General features: G+C 39.4%; 1 long non-coding RNA gene across 1 annotated transcript in view; it reads left to right on the forward strand.

The window, feature by feature from the left end:
• LOC129629258 (uncharacterized) overlaps positions 1–17,604 on the forward strand; it is a 93,563-nt gene extending 75,959 nt beyond the window's left edge. The window contains exons 2-3 of the long non-coding RNA XR_008703111.1: positions 4,721–4,783; positions 16,490–17,604. This is a non-coding gene — a long non-coding RNA (uncharacterized LOC129629258). The remainder of the gene's footprint in view (positions 1–4,720; positions 4,784–16,489) is intronic.
• Positions 17,605–18,165: the final 561 nt, after the last annotated feature.

Raw genomic sequence — 18,165 nt, forward strand, 5'->3', positions numbered from 1 at the left:
GGACTTTCTGCCCCAGAGATCGAACTTGGGACTCCTGCATTGGAGGAAGATTCTTTACCATCTGAGCCACCAGGGAAGCCCACTTCAGATTGTGGCTAATATTGCACTGTTTTACAGTCCTGGGTGTTCATTGGGAGGACTGATGTTGAAGCTGAAACTCCAGTACTTTGGCCACCTGATGCGAAGAGCTGACTCATTTGAAAAGACCCTGATGCTGGGAAAGATTGAGGGCAGGAGGAGAAGGGGATGACAGAGGATGAGATGGTTGGATGGCATCACCAACTCAATGGACATGGGTTTATGTGGACTCCGGGCATTGGTGATGGACAGGGAGGCCTGGAGCCCTGCGGTTCATGGGGTCGCAAAGAGTTGGACATGACAGAGTGACTGAACTGAACTGAACCCCCCTTTGAAATTAGACATTACATCTGCCTTGCTTTGGCCAATAAAATGTAAGCAGAAGTGCTGAAAGAATCTGTTGAACAATTTTCATCTTCCATTTTTCCCAAATCATGGTGCAGAGACACAAATACTTGGGTCCCTGAATAAATACCGTGTGGAATAGATTGCCGTTCCAGCTGACGAAGGACATGAAACAAAACAAGGTTATTTAGGGAGATTACTTATCACTACGATATAACCTATTCAGAATGATACAGGCATTTATAATTTTCTTCATATATATTCACACAATGATATTCCTAGGCAATGGCTGTGCATTTATGTGTGTGAAGTGTATTTTATTTTGTGTGCTTTCAGGATGGTATAATTTTGACTTTAGAATGTTTGGTTGAAATAGTTTTTAATGTATTTCAGATACTGTGTTTCAAGTGCAGTGAAGCATCTGGTTTTTTTTTTAATATTAATCTTAACTATAACTACTATTCTTAAGATAAATTCAATCTAAGATGTTATACCTCACTTCTCTTTCACTTTCATTTATATATATATATATTTTTTAATTTAATTTTATTTTTAAACTTTACATAACTGTATTAGTTTTGCCAAATATCAAAATGAATCCGCCACAGGTATACATGTGTTCCCCATCCTGAACCCTCCTCCCTCCTCCCTCCCCATTCCATCCCTCTGGGTTGTCCCAGTGCACCAGCCCCAAGCTTCCAGTATCGTGCATCGAACCTGGACTGGCAACTCATTTCATACATGATATTTTACATGTTTCAATGCCATTCTCCCAAATCTTCCCACCCTCTCCCTCTCCCACAGAGTCCATAAGACTGTTCTATACATCAGTGTCTCTTTTGCTGTCTCGTACACAGGGTTATTGTTACCATCTTTCTAAATTCCATATATATGCGTTAGTATACTGTATTGGTGTTTTTCTTTCTGGCTTACTTCACTCTGTATAATAGGCTCCAGTTTCATCCACCTCATTAGAACTGATTCAAATGTATTCTTTTTAATGGCTGAATAATACTCCATTGTGTATATGTACCACAGCTTTCTTATCCATTCATCTGCTGATGGACATCTAGGTTGCTTCCATGTCCTGGCTATCATAAACAGTGCTGCGATGAACATTGGGGTACTCGTGTCTCTTTCCCTTCTGGTTTCCTCAGTGTGTATGCCCAGCAGTGGGATTGCTGGATCATAAGGGAGGTCTATTTCCAGTTTTTTAAGGAATCTCCACACTGTTCTCCATAGTGGCTGTACTAGTTTGCATTCCCACCAACAGTGGAAGAGGGTTCCCTTTTCTCCACACCCTCTCCAGCATTTATTACTTGTAGACTTTTGGATCGCAGCCATTCTGACTGGTGTGAAATGGTACCTCATAGTGGTTTTGATTTGCATTTCTCTGATAATGAGTGATGTTGAGCATCTCTTCATGTGTTTGTTAGCCATCTTTATGTCTTCTTTGGAGAAATGTCTATTTAGTTCTTTGGCCCATTTTTTGATTGGGTCATTTATTTTTCTGGAGTTGAGCTGTAGGAGTTGCTTGTATATTCTCGAGATTAGTTGTTTGTCAGTTGCTTCATTTGCTATTATCTTCTCCCATTCTGAAGGCTGTCTTTTCACCTTGCTAATAGTTTCCTTTGATGTGCAGAAGCTTTTAAGGTTAATTAGGTCCCATTTGTTTATTTTTGCTTTTATTTCCAATATTCTGGGAGGTGGGTCATAGAGGATCCTGCTGTGATGTATGTCAGAGAGTGTTTTGCCTATGTTCTCCTCTAGGAGTTTTATAGTTTCTGGTCTTACATTTAGATCTTTAATCCATTTTGAGTTTATTTTTGTGTATGGTGTTAGAAAGTGTTCTAGTTTCATTCTTTTACAAGTGGTTGACCAGATTTCCCAGCACCACTTGTTAAAGAGATTGTCTTTAATCCATTGTATATTCTTGCCTCCTTTCACTTTCATTTATATATATATATATATATATATATATATGTATAATTTTGACACTTGCAAGTAATGCTAATTTTCTTTCATTTCCAATAGTAATATCTCTTATTTCTGTCTCATGCTTTATTACTTGGGACAGGATTTCCAGATAATGTTAAAAAATAATGATACCTTTGTCTTGTTCCTGATTTTAATGAGAAAGACTTAGTTTTTCACCATAAGTGTGATGTTGGCAGTTGGTTTAAAAAATTCTTTATTATGTCAAGAAAGTAAGTTTCTATTCTGATGTTTCTACATGTTTCTTTTCGTTTTTACCCAGAAGTGATTATGAAATAGCTTCAAATGCTTTTTTTGTTGTTGTTACTTATTGAAATAAGAATATGAAACTCACTTTAGTCAGTGGAATTGCTATTAATACATTGATTCCCAAATGTGATGATGGTATTTTTTAATTCACTTCAGTTCAGTTGCTCAGTCTTGTCTGACTCTTTGCGACTCCATGGACTGTAGCACGCCAGGCTTCCCTGTCCATCACCAACTCCTGGAGCTTACTCAAACTCATATCCATTGAGTTGGTGATGCCATCCAACCATCTCATCCTGTGTCATCCCCTTCTCCTCCCACCTTCAATCTTTCCCAGCATCAGAGTCTTTTCCAGTGAATCAGTTCTTCACATCAGGTGGCCAAAGTATTGGAGTTTCAGCTTCAGTATCAGTCCTTCCAGTGAATATTCAGGACTGATTTCCTTTAGGATGGACTGGTTGGAACTCCTTACAGTCCAAGGGACTTTCAAGAGTCTTCTCCAACACCACAGTTCAAAACCATCAATTCTTCATGCTCAGGTTTCTTTATAGTCCAATTCACATCCATACATGACTATTGGAAAAACCATAGCCTTTGCTAGATAGACCTTTGTTGGCAAAGTAATGTCTCTGGTTTTTAATATGCTGTCTAGTTTGGTCATAGCTTTTCTTCTAAGAAGCAAGTGTCTTTTAATTTCATGGCAGCAGTCACCATCTACAGTGATTTTGGAACCCCCCAAAATAAAGTCTGTCACCCTTTCCATTGTTTTCCCATATATTTGCCATGAAGTGATGGGACCAGATGCCATGATCTTAGTTTTCTGAATGTTGAGGTTAAGCCAACTTTTTCACTCTCCTCTTTCACTTTCATCAAGAGGCTCTTTAGTTCCTCTTCACTTTCTGCCATAAGGGTGGTGTCTTCTGCACATCTGAGGTTATTGATATTTCTCCTGGCAATCATGATTCCAGCTTGTGCTTCAACTAGCCCGGCATTTCACATGATGTACTCTGCATATAAGTTAAATAAGCAGGGTGACAATATGCAGCCTTGATGTACTCCTTTCCCGATTTGGAACCAGTCTGTTGTTCCATGTTCAGTTCTACCTATTGCTTCTTGACCTGCATACAGGTTTCTCAGGAGGCAGGTCAAGTGGTCTTTCTAAATGACCCCATCTCTGTAGGTTTATTTTCCTGAAGACTTTCCACCTTTAAGATGAGGCTTATAACCTCAGAGAATAAGAATATGAATATTGCCTCTGGAAGGAGAATATATTAAAGTAGTGGCTTCCAGACCATATGGGAAAATGAAAGCCCTGTCTGTTGGAAAGATGGGTTTCTGGGAAGAGTGATGAACACGGTAGTGTCTGGGGATTAGAGAGCACAGGCTGTTGTCCATGCAATTCTTAGTGTTCTGTCTGCACAGAATAAACTAGGCATGGGGAAGACAAACTTTCTAATTTTTCAAAGCTTAATATGTTCTTAGAATAAAAAAAATTTTACTCGTATAAGTAAAGGCAGAGGTTGAAAGCTTCTGAATGATGACTCCTGAATACTTGTGGTGTAGGGGCTGAATAATTTTTAGAAATTTTTGACACATTATTTGGAAGACATATGTTTAGTGAAGTATTCAGAAATCTTTGGTTGAAGTAACAGAAATTCAACTTAAGGTAATTTCTGCAAATGTAATATTGGTTACACTCATCCCTTTATGGTTTGATATGGGAAGCTAATAAATCTATAAATAATAACTATAAAGTATATATATTTTGATAATCTATTATATTAATATGTATAAGACTATTATAATATTAACATATTATTATACTATATAATGGAGAAGGCAATGGCAACCCACTCCAGTGTTCTTGCCTGGAGAGTCCCAGGGACTGAGGAGCCTGGTGGGCTGCCGTCTATGGGGTCGCACAGAGCTGGACACGACTGAAGCGACTTAGCAGCAGCAGCAGCAGCAAGTAGAATCAAAGACTGCTCAATCTCTGTCACTGTTTTCATTGTCTCACATCGTTAATTCTCTCGACATGTTGCCTCATGTTTTTCAGGTCTCTTGTTACCAAGAATGTGAAATACTGGGTACTGGTAATTCTGACTAGAAGGTGGGACAGGTAAGGCCCAGTATGATGTTGTTTGAGTCATATTCCTATTGCTGGTAGCAATATTTTGTTCTGGAGACATGACCCTGTTGTTAGTGCAAGATCAGTCATATGTCTGCCTTTTGGACCGTAAGAGTGGGAGGCCATGATTGTTAGCTCCCATGTGAAATAAATGAAGGCTGGAGTGTTTCACTAAAGTAATGGGTATATGGTTACCAGGAGACTGGAGATAGGGCTCTTTTACTGCCCATACCAGCAGTTGTCTGTTGCAACTGGGAAATGAGAAGTGATGACCAAAAATGTACTGATAATACAAAAAGACAAAACTAAGATGCAGAGTAAATATAGGGTATAGTCCTATATTCAAGGAAAGGATGTAATCAATTGACAGTTGACAACTGATGGGTGTCAGGGTAAATACAACTGGGATTTGCCAGTTGAATGGCAGTCATGGAAGAAGGGTTTAAGAAACTGACCACAATACAGCCTAGTGAATACTTAAATTTTTGGCAATGGTAGATGTCAAATTATAAACTCCTTTGATACTAATAGAAAATAAAATTTCTGGTATTGAGGATATCTCAGAATTTTATGATTGATACCAAAAGGAAATCTTAGATGTTGATTGCAACACTTTCCATCCTCATATGGGAGCAATCACTAATATTCCAGGTGCAAGAAAAGCATCCATTGAGTCATGGCCCATCTCTACTCATCAGCCTTCTATCTGAGAACAAATAGCTGTTCTTAAACTCTCACACTGTCAAGAGACCATAAAAACAAAGGCGGCCCTTAAAGAATGATCTAAAAATTAAGTAGTGTTTCTATCAATAAAACGTTAAGCAGTATATTTATTAATAAGGTTTGAAACCATTATTTCCATCATAAAAATGTATAGAGATGATGATAATAATATACAAATGTTTGAAGATGTTCTGGTTACATAAAAGAATTCAGATGAGATAAGATTTAAAGTCAAGACAAAAGACGTTATGCGTTAGATCAGGGGTCCCCAACCGCTGGGATCTAGTGGTTGATGATCTGAGGTGGAACTGATGTAATAATAATGGCAATAAAGTGCACAATAAATGTAATGCACTTGAATCATCCCAAAACCATGTCTCCACTCCTGGTCCATGGAAAGTTGTCTTCCATGAAACTGGTCCCTGGTGCCAAAAAGACAGGGGACTGCTGTCATTAGATGACTTTTGTATCTATCCCCCCACACTCTCAGCCTATCATTTTATTCTAGTCTTCGCTGTGGAACCTAGATGTGCATAATTATAAATGAGGAGCATCTCACCACAGCTACTCACTTTCTGCTTCCAGGTTCCCATGCAGCCGTTCTGATGCATTTGCCAACAAATATAAGGTAGTTATAAGTCAATGCTTCACCAGTGCCAAAGACAGTCCAATAATTCACACCTGCCTCTTCTGATCCTTAGGCAGAGAATTCTGAAATGCATTCTCCATGAATCCTCAGAGAATTCTAGCAAAACTGAAGCCCCATTACCCACAGTAGGATCAGCTCATAACTCACTCTTTGGGTTAAATTTCCTTGCTTTCTTTTTGCCCATCTTTTGGTTCTCTGCTCTTATTCTTTGGGATCACCCCTCAAAAGAAAAAGCAAAAACAAACCATCCTATTTCCAACTCTGCTTTTAAGGAAAACCTAAAATAAAACATTGGATAAAGATGAAGCAAGTATGATTGTCACAGATTTATTCAGGGAGGTAAGGGCCATGAAGGTAAGGTGATGAGGTTTGAATATTAAAGGGAAAAACTGATAAAAACACTGGCTTTGTGAGTTTTGATCTGACCAATGAAGTAATTATTCCATTGTTTGGTGAACATGGAGTAATGTGAAGAAATTACACTCTCATAGGGTAAATTTATTTAGTTTCAACTTTACTGTGAGAAGCTCTAGTGTTTGGAGACAAGGGACCAAGTACAAACTACTTAACTTCTACTAGCCTCAGTGTTATTCTGTATAAAATATAAATAATGGTAATATCAAATTCATATGGTTGTTACAAGGATCAAATGAAATAATATCTATAAATCAGTCCTGTGTTTTGAAAACACAAGGGCCAATTTCATCTCTCTGGATAGAAGGAGAAACATCTTATATTCTGATTGATAAATACCCACGCCGAAAAAAGGTAAGGATTCTGCTAATCAAAATTAAATCAATAACTGTAAGTTAGTTATAAGAAAGTCATCCGAATGTCCAAGAATTTCTTGGGATACCCATCTGCTGTTACTACAGCTGTTTTACTTCTACTTTATCAGTACTATTACACATCATAGATCGTGATTTTAGTTATATCCACTTCAGCCCTGGCTGGCCCCTGACCTAAGTACTCAGTAGGTATTTTCTGAATGTGTAAGTAAACCATTTGCTAACTGTGAAGGGCGTGACAATTCTAAAGAAAGAAATGACCTCTGTGATAGTATAGAGAATCTCCTGGCAAATGCGTGGCCTTCCAGGTGCTGCCAGTTTACTACGGTGAGGATGAAGATTAATGTTGTCTGACATCATGATGTCAGCGACATCACAGAAGGAAACAATGGGATACCTTAAGCTCCACTGCAAAGAGCAAGCTTATTCAATTTCACTACATTCGAATGTTAAAGAAGAGATAAAACATCAAGCTTACATTTATCTTACACAGCACATTTCAAGATGGTAAAGAATTTTAACTCGGACACTAAGATCATGATCTGGAACTCTAAAATGCTCAGAAATAAAATGGAATGCAGAATCTCACAAAATTTGGCACTTAATCAACATATGCAAGTCTTTACCTGCGATTGTTATCATATTGCATAGTTAAAAGGCAGTCCCGACAGCAGGGCCAGGAAGCTCAAGCCACTGAGGCAGAACTAAAATTTCCAAGGAACACTGTTGGTGTTCAGGCCTCTGGATTGCATAGCCTGTTCTGTATCCACTGATATACCCTTATTTTTAACTCTCTTTAATAAAACCCAGTGTAAATGAGAATGTTAAGAGAGTCATATAGCTAGTCAAGTTTAAAGACCCAGATATGTTTTGTAACAGTGTAAAGAATAAACTTTGCATTAAAGTCTCAGTATCACTGATGCTTAATTTTGGAGAAATAATGACTAATCAAAGAACTGCATGGTGGAGGCAGATATCCCCACTGATCAAAGGCAGAACAGGAGGAAATGGTGACACATGTAATGGATGAACCTGATGTTAAGCATTACTGTAAATCTGGAGTGGATTTTTAAGCACAGGCATGATAAGCATTAAGGATAGAGAGTGTCAACCTGGGTTTGCTAGCAAAATAGATGTCAAACCGGACTTTAAAAACAACTGTGTTCATAATGAGCTATACATTTACAGTGGCTTAATTGTATCAAAATATTTGATAAGATGAGAAGACTTTGGAACTCGAGAGGGTCCTTAGGTAAGCTGAAGCCTGACTGAGCGCACCGTGTGAAGATCTGATGAAAAAGCACCTTTGGGTGAGGAAACAGCAATGGCAAGGGTTCTGAGTCGAGAAAATATTGATCGTGCTCAAGGATCGAGGAAGCTAGCCTGAATGATGTGGTGTGAACAAGGAAGAGAATAGTAAGAGATGTGGTCAGAAATGAAGGGCCAGATTGTAGAGTGGCATGATCACAGGAAGATGTCTGCTTTTTATTTGATTATACTAATAAGCCATTGCAATGTTATAAGCAGGAAAACTACATGATATGATCTGATCTTTTAAAAAAATCACTCTAACTGCTAAGTGGAGAATAGATTGTTGGGGCCAGTTCTACTATCTACTATCTACTATATTATTATAGTACAATCAGGAGGCAAGTTAAAAAGCTATTGCATGGTTCCAATTGAGCTCTGTGGTACTTTGGAATGGTGTCATGAAGGTAGAAGCAGGGACTGGTTAGATTCAGATATTTTTATTGAAGATAAGACCAATGGATTTAACTCATGATTCCATTGTAGAGTCAAGAACAATTCCTGGTGCATAGTCCTTGACTTTTTTTTTTTTTTTTAAGAATTTGTGGTGAGAGGAAAGGAAAAGAGAGGACAGGCATGATTCTCAGGTTTCAGCCTGAGGTGAGTTGCAGAAAATGAAGAGGGAAGCAAAACTTTTGAAGGATTAGGTTTTTTTTTCAATGTGAAAACTTAAATGTACTGGTTTTTATATATCCAATTAAATTTTCAAAGAGCAGTTTAGTAAATAAGCCCACATATTTAACAATTATTTAGTGTTTACTTATATGGGACATCACCTAGAGCCAGACATCCTGGAATGTAAAGTCAAGTGGGCCTTAGAAAGCATCACTATGAACAAAGATAGTGGAGGTTACAGAATTCCAGTTGAGCTATTTCAAATCCTGAAAGATGATGCTGTGAAAGTGCTGCACTCAATATGCCAGCAAATTTGGAAAATTTCAGCAGTGGCCACAGTTTTCATTCCAATGGTCAGTTTTCATTCCAAAGGTCAGTTTTCATTCCAATCCCAAAGAAAGGCAATGCCAAAGAATGCTCAAACTACCACACAATTGCACTCATCTCACATGCTAGTAAAGTAATGCTCAAAATTCTCCAAGCCAGGCTTCAGCAATACCTGAATCGTGAACTTCCAGATGTTCAAGCTGGTTTTAGAAAAGGCAGAGGAACCAGAGATCAAATTGCCAACATCCCTGGCTCATGGAAAAAGCAAGAGAGTTCCAGAAAAACATCTATTTCTGCTTTATTGACGATGCCAAAGCCTTTGACTGTGTGGATCACAATAAACTGTGGAAAATTCTGAAAGAGATGGGAATACCAGACCACCTGATCTGCCTCTTGAGAAACCTATATGCAGATCAGGAAGCAACAGTTAGAACTGAACATGGAACAACAGACTGGTTCCAGATAGGAAAAGGAGTATGTCAAGGGTGTATATTTTCATCCTGTTTATTTAACTTATATGCAGAGTACATTATGCAAAATGCTGGGCTGGAAGAAGCACAAGCTGAAATCAAAATTGCCGGGAGAAATATCAATAACCTCAGATGTGCAGATGACACCACCCTTATAGAAGAAAAATGAAGAGGAACTCAAAAGCCTCTTGATGAAAGTGAAAGAGGAGAATGAAAAAGTTGGCTCAAATCTCAACATTCAGAAAACAAAGATCATGGCATCTGGTCCCATCACTTCATGGCAAATAGATGGGGAAACAGTGGAAACAGTGTCAGACTTTTTTTTTTTGGGCTCCAAAATCACTGTAGATGGTGATTGCAGCCATGAAATTAAAAGATGCTTACTCCTTGGAAGGAAAGTTATGACCAACCTAGATAGCTTATTAAAAAGCAGAGACATTACTTTGCCAACAAAGGTCCGTCTAGTCAAGGCTATGGTTTTTCCAGTGGTCATGTATGGATGTGAGAGTTGGACTGTGAAGAAAGCTGAGCACCTAAGAATTGATGCTCTTGAACTGTGGTATTGGAGAAGACTCTTGAGAGTCTCTTGGACTACAAGGAGATCCAACCAGTCCATTCTAAAGGAGATCAGTCCTGGGTGTTCTTTGGAAGGACTGATGCTAAAGCTGAAACTCCAATACTGTGGTCACCTCATGTGAAGAGTTGATTCATTGGAAAAGACTCTGATGCTGGGAGGGATTGGGGTCAGGAGTAGAAGGGGACTACAGATGGCTGGATGGCATCGCTGACTTGATGGACATGAGTTTGAGTGAACTCCGGGAGTTGGTGATGGACAGGGAGGCCTGGTGTGCTGTGATTCATGGGGTCGCAAAGAGTCAGACACGACTGAGTGACTGAACTGAACTGAACTGAACTATATGGGACATTGGAAAATAAACCATACCCGTTTTTGTCTTTAAAAATATTTGGCAAAACTAATACAATGTTGTAAAGTTTAAAAATAAAATAAAATTAAAAAAAATATATGTACATTTTTATGGTGGGTCTAGAAGAGAAGCCTAACCTGCCTGGATCAGATCAGTATAATTATTGATTGTTAAGAATCAGAGCTACAGATTAGCATAGGCCTCAGAATGTTCCAAAGGATATATCATTTTTTTATGAAGGAAACATTTATCCTCTCAAAATTTGAAATGCTTAGATGTTTAAACATTTGTTCTGAAAGGCATGCTGCAATAGTTTCCCGTTGTTTTTCTATTTACTACAAAATTAACATCTTAATTACTCAGATTTATTATCTTACAATTTATGTTATTTTGTAATTCATATTCCTTTAAATATGAGCTGTGATATTTGGTAGAAAAATTTTGCATACGGCTTCTGATTTGAAACACTTAAAATTCATTTCTCATCCACTATTTATATACTTTCTATAACTGGTGCTTAGGACATACTCGTATCACAACATGACCTCTGAGCCTAGGCCTCCATGCCACCACAGCCCTGCATGGATTGGCACACCACATGGATTGGCACACCACATGGTGGAAGTGTTCCTGGACGTCACTCCTAGTGTAGGAGGACCAGCAGTAACCTAAGTATGAGCAGAAGTGACTGAGACTCACATGAATAGACTTCTGAGCTCCCTCCAAAACTGGGCTAAATGGTTAAGGCTAAGAGACTGTTCTAAAAGCAGTGTCATCAGAGCCGCTGTTCTTTCTGGAAGCTCTAAAAGAGCATCTGTGTTCTCATCCTTTCAGTCTCTAAGAGGCTATTGGCACTCCTTGGCTCATGAGCCCTTCCCGTCTTCAGACCCAGCAATGATGACTGAGTTGTTCTCAAAACACATCCCTCTGACACTGAGGGAGGAGGAAATGGCAACCCACTCCAGTATTCTCGCCTGGAAAATTCCATGGACAGAGGAGACTGGCAGGGTACAGTCCATGGGGTCACAAAGAGTCAGATATGACTGAGTGACTGAACAAGCATTGAAACTGATTCCTCTGTTTCTCTTTCTTCCATATTGGCCCTGCCTACATAGTCCAGGAATGTTTCCCAATATTGATTCAGTTGATTAGCAAGTTTAATTCCATATACAACCTCAAAATCCCCCTTTGCCCTGTGACATAACATATTCACATATTCCAGGGAATAGGATGTGAACATCTTTGAGAGACCATTACTACTCTGCCCACATACCTATGTTTCTCAAGTCAATAATCCGTAACAGAAGCAAGACACATTTAGGTACAGCCATGTCTCTATTGATTATTTCTGTGTATTTTATCACATGCAGGAAAAATATGACAGGAAAATCATAACAGAATTTGCAACATTTATGGACATTTTCATCAGAACATAGGTATTGACTACTAAGTGAAATATATGGCTGAGAATAACCCATAGAAAAGGACATATGTTTAGAACTTGCCTATCAATGGCACTTCAAACATCAGACTTATTAGAAATAGTCTCTTAATAGTCAACATGATTTCCAATTAAATTTTAAAAATAGATGTCTGCACTTGACAATTCCCCCTCCTATTCTCTTCCTCTAATATGTATATAAATGACTTGATAGCACTTTTGATGGACAAGATGCATGATCTTTAATTCTATGTCTACATGCAGATAGAAAGTGAAATATTTTCTATAGATTTGTGTTGGGCACCTCTAGACTACAATCACTACTTTAGTGAATGTCTTGGAAATTCTAATTAGCCAGGAACTCTTGGCTTAGATGGATATACTTTGCTTAGGGAAGACTTCCCTGGGACCCTCACCTTAAAATAACTCTTTCTGTGTTATTTCTTCATAACCTTCTCCTTTTTTCTTCATATGTAGTACAGCTGAAAGAATTAATTGAGTGATTATTTCCTTGATGTTTTTTGTCACTGAACACAAAGACTACCTCGTCTTGTTGGTGACTCTGCTTATCACTGATGCTTCACACATGACCTTCACCCATGATGCTCAGCAGTTGATGAGTAAATTAAATCAACAGGCTTAACCTAGACATACGTTTTGCAAGTGATTTATCTTGAAAGACTGACAATAAAGTTAAAACTTTAAATTTAGTTATCCTATAGATACTTTATTCATTTTATTTTAAATATATGGCTTCTTGAGCATTTGGTAATTTCCTTTAAAAAATGTGGAATCTAGAAAAATCATACAGATGAACCTATTTGCAGGACAGAAATAGAGACAAAGACATAGAAAACAGACATGTGAACGTGGGGTAGAGAGTAGGATGAATTGGGAGGTTGGGGTTGATTATGTACACTGCTGGATGTGAGACAGATAGCTAGTGGGAAGCTACTGTGCAGGGAGCTCAGCTTAGTGCTCTGCAGTGACTTAAATGGGCTAGATAGGGTGAGGGGAGAGAGATCCAGGAGGGAAGGGATATATGTATACGTATAGCTGATTCACTTTATTGTACAGAAAAAACTAACACAACATTGTAAAGCAGCTGTACTCTGATTTTAAAAAAAATGTTCAGGCTAAAAATTCCATGGTCCTATGCATTACTGTGGGCCTAGACTATCTAACTGCTCACATATTTCAAAATAAGTCTTAAATTATTGAGACAAAAGACCTTGATCTTTTTGGCTCACCTCTGTATAGACCTTCAATTTAGCACATTCTTATTAAAACATCCCAACTGTCAAAACTTACCTCTAGACAACAGCAATGCACACTTATTGAATGTTTACTGAAGGTGCAGCACGAGGATAAATGCTTTCCTTCCTATTTAATCATCACAACAATCCTGTGATATACACATTATTCACTGACTTCATTTTACACATAAAGCAACTGAGATACAGAGAAGGTATGCACTTCCTCGGGGTTGTACAGCTGCGGCCGTTAGTCAGGATTCAATCCGAGACTGATTTTGCTTCAGGGTCCATGCTTTAAACTAGTATAACTTACTGACTCTGCAGGAACTGCTAAAGCAATTGAAATATCTCGATTTCAGGTATTTCTTAAAGAATATAAACTAAGATGCCCGGCTGCCACATAGTTTTCCAAAGCTCCAAAATAAAGGCTCTGTAACAATGTAGAAGGGTGGGGAAGGGCTGGAGGTGGGAGGGTGGTGGAAGAGGGAGGGGACATATGCACAACTACGGCTGATTCATGTTGATGTATGGCAGAAATCAAACCAATATTGTAAAGCAATTATCCTTCAATTAAAAATGAAAAAAAAAAAAAAAAAGAAATATCAAAGGGAGACTATTTGAGGTCTTCCCAGGTGGCGCTGTTTCTCTACTCTTCTTCAGTAGTATATTGGACACCTATTGACCTTGGGGGTCATTTTTCAGTGTCATATCTTTTTGCCTTTTCATACTATTCATGGGGTTCTCAACGAAAGCATACTGAAGTAATTTGCCATTCGCTTCTCCAGTGGACCACGTTTTTGTCAGGCCCTAACTAGCAAGTATGTGCCCTTCAGCCACTCAGTGTAGCTGGATGGCATGCCTGGTGCCCTGGTTGTCTCACTGCTGGACTTCATTGTGTGTAAACCTTCACTGGCTGTCAGTTGTTGGTCAACGTGAGACTGGGGGTCGAGGCAAAGACACTGCTGAAGTGGTTGGGATGGGGGTCCAGTGAAAGCTGGAGCCAATGTTGGAGGACACCCAACTGGTACATCTATATATAGTCTACTGTAATCTATGCAGGTATGATTTTTTCAGAGGTTCTTGTTCCCTGGTTGTATTTAAAAGCAGAGACATCACTTTGCTGACAAAGGTCCCTATAGTCAAGGCTATTTTTCCACTAGCCATGTATGGATGTGAGAGTTGGACCATAAAGAAGACTGAACATTGAATAATTGATGCTTTCGAACTGTGGTGTTGGAGAAGACTCTTGAGAGTCCCTTGGACTGCAAGATCAAACCAGTCAGTCTTAAAGAAAATCAGTCTTGAGTATTTTAAGGACTGATGTTGAAGCTCCAATACTTTGGCCACCTGATGTGAAGAGCCAACTCATTGTAAAGACCCTGATGCTGGAAAAGATAGAAGGCAGGAGGAGAAAGGGGTGACAGAGGATGAGATGGTTGGATGGCATCATTGACTCAATGGACATGAGTCTGAGAAAACTCCAGGAGGTTCTGAAGGGCAGAGAACCCTGCGTGCTGCATTCTATGGGGTCTCAAAGAGTCAGACACGACTTGGTGACTCAGTGACAACAACTCTTCATGTGCCTGGTTCCCAGTTTTTTAAAGTTTTCTACTGTGTCTGAAATTTCCTCTTGGCTCTAAAGTTGTACTTTGCTTCCTAGTCTCTGATTTTAATTTTTTTTTTTTTTTTACTTTCAGCTCATTTCCATTTGCCTGCTATAACTTGTAGGTCCACCTTGACCTTGTCCCTATGATAAAGTAAAACATACTGCTCTAAAGTTTAGCCTCTGAAAGCAAATGAACTGCTTGTCACAAGACACTGAATTTCTACATCATGGGTCTTGCCCTCAGCTGATCTCTCAAGTAGCATATTTTTGACATAGTCTAATGTCAAGAGAGCTATGTTTCCATTCAAAGGAAACGTTATTTACAGTTTAGACCCTGACCAGAAGTAGGACCAATCTTGCTGTCAAGGTATAAAGCACTGCTCACAAGGTCATCATGGGAGAATGATGCCTTGGGAGAAAGGGAAGATCAGAGAGCATCAGGACACAGCGGCCCACATTAGTAGTGCAACACTTTACAGAGCCTGCTGCTGGGACGCAAAGAACCCCTGTACTCTGGACTTGTGGCAGAGAGTCCTAGAAGCCTCTTCTGTCTGAACTTTCCTTTTTTTGGGCACAAGGCTAGACTCCATTTCTCAGACTTCTTTGAGTGAAGTATGGCCCTATGTTTGATTGAGTTCTGTACAAGGAATGAGAGCAAAAGCAATGTGTTCAATTTCCCGTCTTGACCCATAGAAATTCCTGTGCCTCATTCCTGTGCTCCCCTCAACTGCCAAAAGGAGAAAACACTGAGGGTGCAGGAATGGGTAGAGACACAGCCTGTTAAGAGCTTTGGTCTCAAAATACCTGCACGGAGTATACCCCAACAACAACAACACACACAGACTCTGACTACCAGGCATTGGAATGTGATATGAGTAGGAAGTTTAATTGCGGTAAGCCATTGAGATATGGAGATTTGTCTGTAATAGCATCCAGTGTTAATTCCCTTAAATAATACTGTGCTGTGCTAAGTTGCTTCAGTGACTCTTTGCGACCCTATGGACCATACTCTGCCAGGCTTCTCTGTCCATGGGATACTCCAGCAAAGAATACTGGAGTGGGTTGCCCTCCAGGAAATGCCCTCCTCCAGGGGACCTTTCACACCCAGGGATCAAACCTTCATCTCTTATGTTTCCTGTTTCCTGCCCGGGAAGGCAGGTTCTTTGCCACAGTAAAGTACAGTACTTAAGATCAGTTCTGAGTAATCACATTAACTGAGGTGAAAATAATATGAAAATAGACAGCAGAGCCTGAAACAAAGAGTAACCAAGTACAGATGACTCAGGCAGTGAGAGAGTGCATTTCATATACTTACTCATTTAATCTTCAAAGCACCTATTTTATGGATGAGAAAACTGAGGTGTAGGGAATTTAAGAAACTTGTTTCAAATTATACAATTTCAAGTGACAGAGCTGAGATTCAAACCCTGGGTCATTTATCTCTAAAGTCATTACTATTGACTATGACACAAAACATCATGCTGTTTACACTTCTGAATCCTGTATGGAACAACTGACTGGTTCAGGATTGAGAAAGGAGTATGACAAGGCTGTTTATTGTCATCCTGTTTATTTAACTTATATGCAGAGTACATCGTGAAATGCTGGGCTGGATGAGTTACAAGCTGGAATCAAGACTGCCAGGAGAAATAACAACGTCTGATATATGGATGATACCACTCTAATGGCAGAAAGTGAAGAGGAACTAAAGAGCCTCCTGATGAGAGTGAAGAAGGAGAATGAAAAGCCAACTTAAAATTCAAGATTTGAAAACTAAGATCATTATATCTGGTCCTATCACTTTATGGCAAACAGAAGGGGAAAAGGTGGAAGCAGTGACAGATTTCCTCTTCCAGGCTCTAAAATCAATGCAGATGGTGACTACAACCATGAAATTAGAAGGTGATTGGTTCTTGGCAGGAAAGCTGTGACAAACCTAGACAGCGTGTTGAAGAGCAAAGACATCCCTTTGCCAACAAAGGTCCATATAGTCAAGGCTATGGTTTTTCCAGTAATCATGCACGCATATGAGAGCTGGACAGTAAAGAATGCAAAGTGCCAAAGAATTGATGCTTTCAAACTGTGGTGCTGGAGGAGACTCTTGAGATTACCTTGGAAAGCAAGGACATCAAACCAGTCAATCTTAAAGGAAATCAACCTTGAATATTCATTGGAAGTACTGATGCTGAAGCTAAAGCTCCAATACTTTGGCCACCTGATGCAAACAGCCAACTCCCTGGAAAAGACCCTGATGCTGGGAAAGATTGAAGGCAGAAGGAAAAGAGGGTGACAGGATGAGATGGCTGGATAGCATCACCAATTCAGTGGACATGAACTTGGGCAAACTCCAGAAGATAGTAAAGGACAGGGAAGCTTGGTGTACTGCAGTCCATGGGGTTGTGAAGAGTGAGACATGACTTGGCAACTGAACAACAACCATCTACATATCATCGTGAGTTAAGGATTACTTATGCAACTATTAAGAGCCTTTTGCCTATAGTAAAAATATATTGTGCTCAGTAATTATAGATCTGATTTGTTTGAATACCTTGCAACACTGTTATTATCAACTCTGATAGAGAAGAACACTGAACTTTGACAGTTAAGATTTAAGGTTCCAGAGCTGGTCTAAGAACCAATATTCTTAGATTTTCAGGTTCCAGAGCCTATGCTCTCATAAGCATGCTCTACTGTCTCAAACCTATAGAAATGCCCCTCTGAGCACTGCCTTCCTCCTGGCTGGGTGTCTACAGGATTCCTTGTAAATAAAATAATGTGTTGTATGGAAAAATGCTGTGTAAAACAGGAAACACTGCACAAACATAAGGTCTTGTTATTGCCATTATTACTTAAGACAGAACAAGCCATGACAAGCCAATTGCATGCACTTCCTTGTTATTCAGAAAGGGACCTCACAGGAAAAGGCCGGCCTGGGGAATTCACTACCATCTGACTGTACGTTCTGCAGTTCATTCAGAGAACTGTGATTTGGCAGTTCCTTTCCTGGGTTCTGCTTCCCATTAATTGGGTGATATTCACTTAGAAGCAGTGCAGTAGGATCACCTCTGCCTCATGCTCCCGTGCCTCATTTCCTCACTTAATGCCTTCTTAGTTCCGTTATTTATTTTCTTTAATATTACAGCAGTACAGCAGGATGAGTCACAGTCCCTGTCGTTCCCAGGAGCACCCTAAGAGGCCCACAAAACAATAGGATGATTGATGAGGCCATTTCCACCCAAATGCTGCAGAGCATTTGGAAGCACA

This window comes from Bubalus kerabau, chromosome 15, assembly GCF_029407905.1.
Source record: "Bubalus kerabau isolate K-KA32 ecotype Philippines breed swamp buffalo chromosome 15, PCC_UOA_SB_1v2, whole genome shotgun sequence".
Lineage (NCBI taxonomy): Eukaryota > Metazoa > Chordata > Mammalia > Artiodactyla > Bovidae > Bubalus > Bubalus kerabau.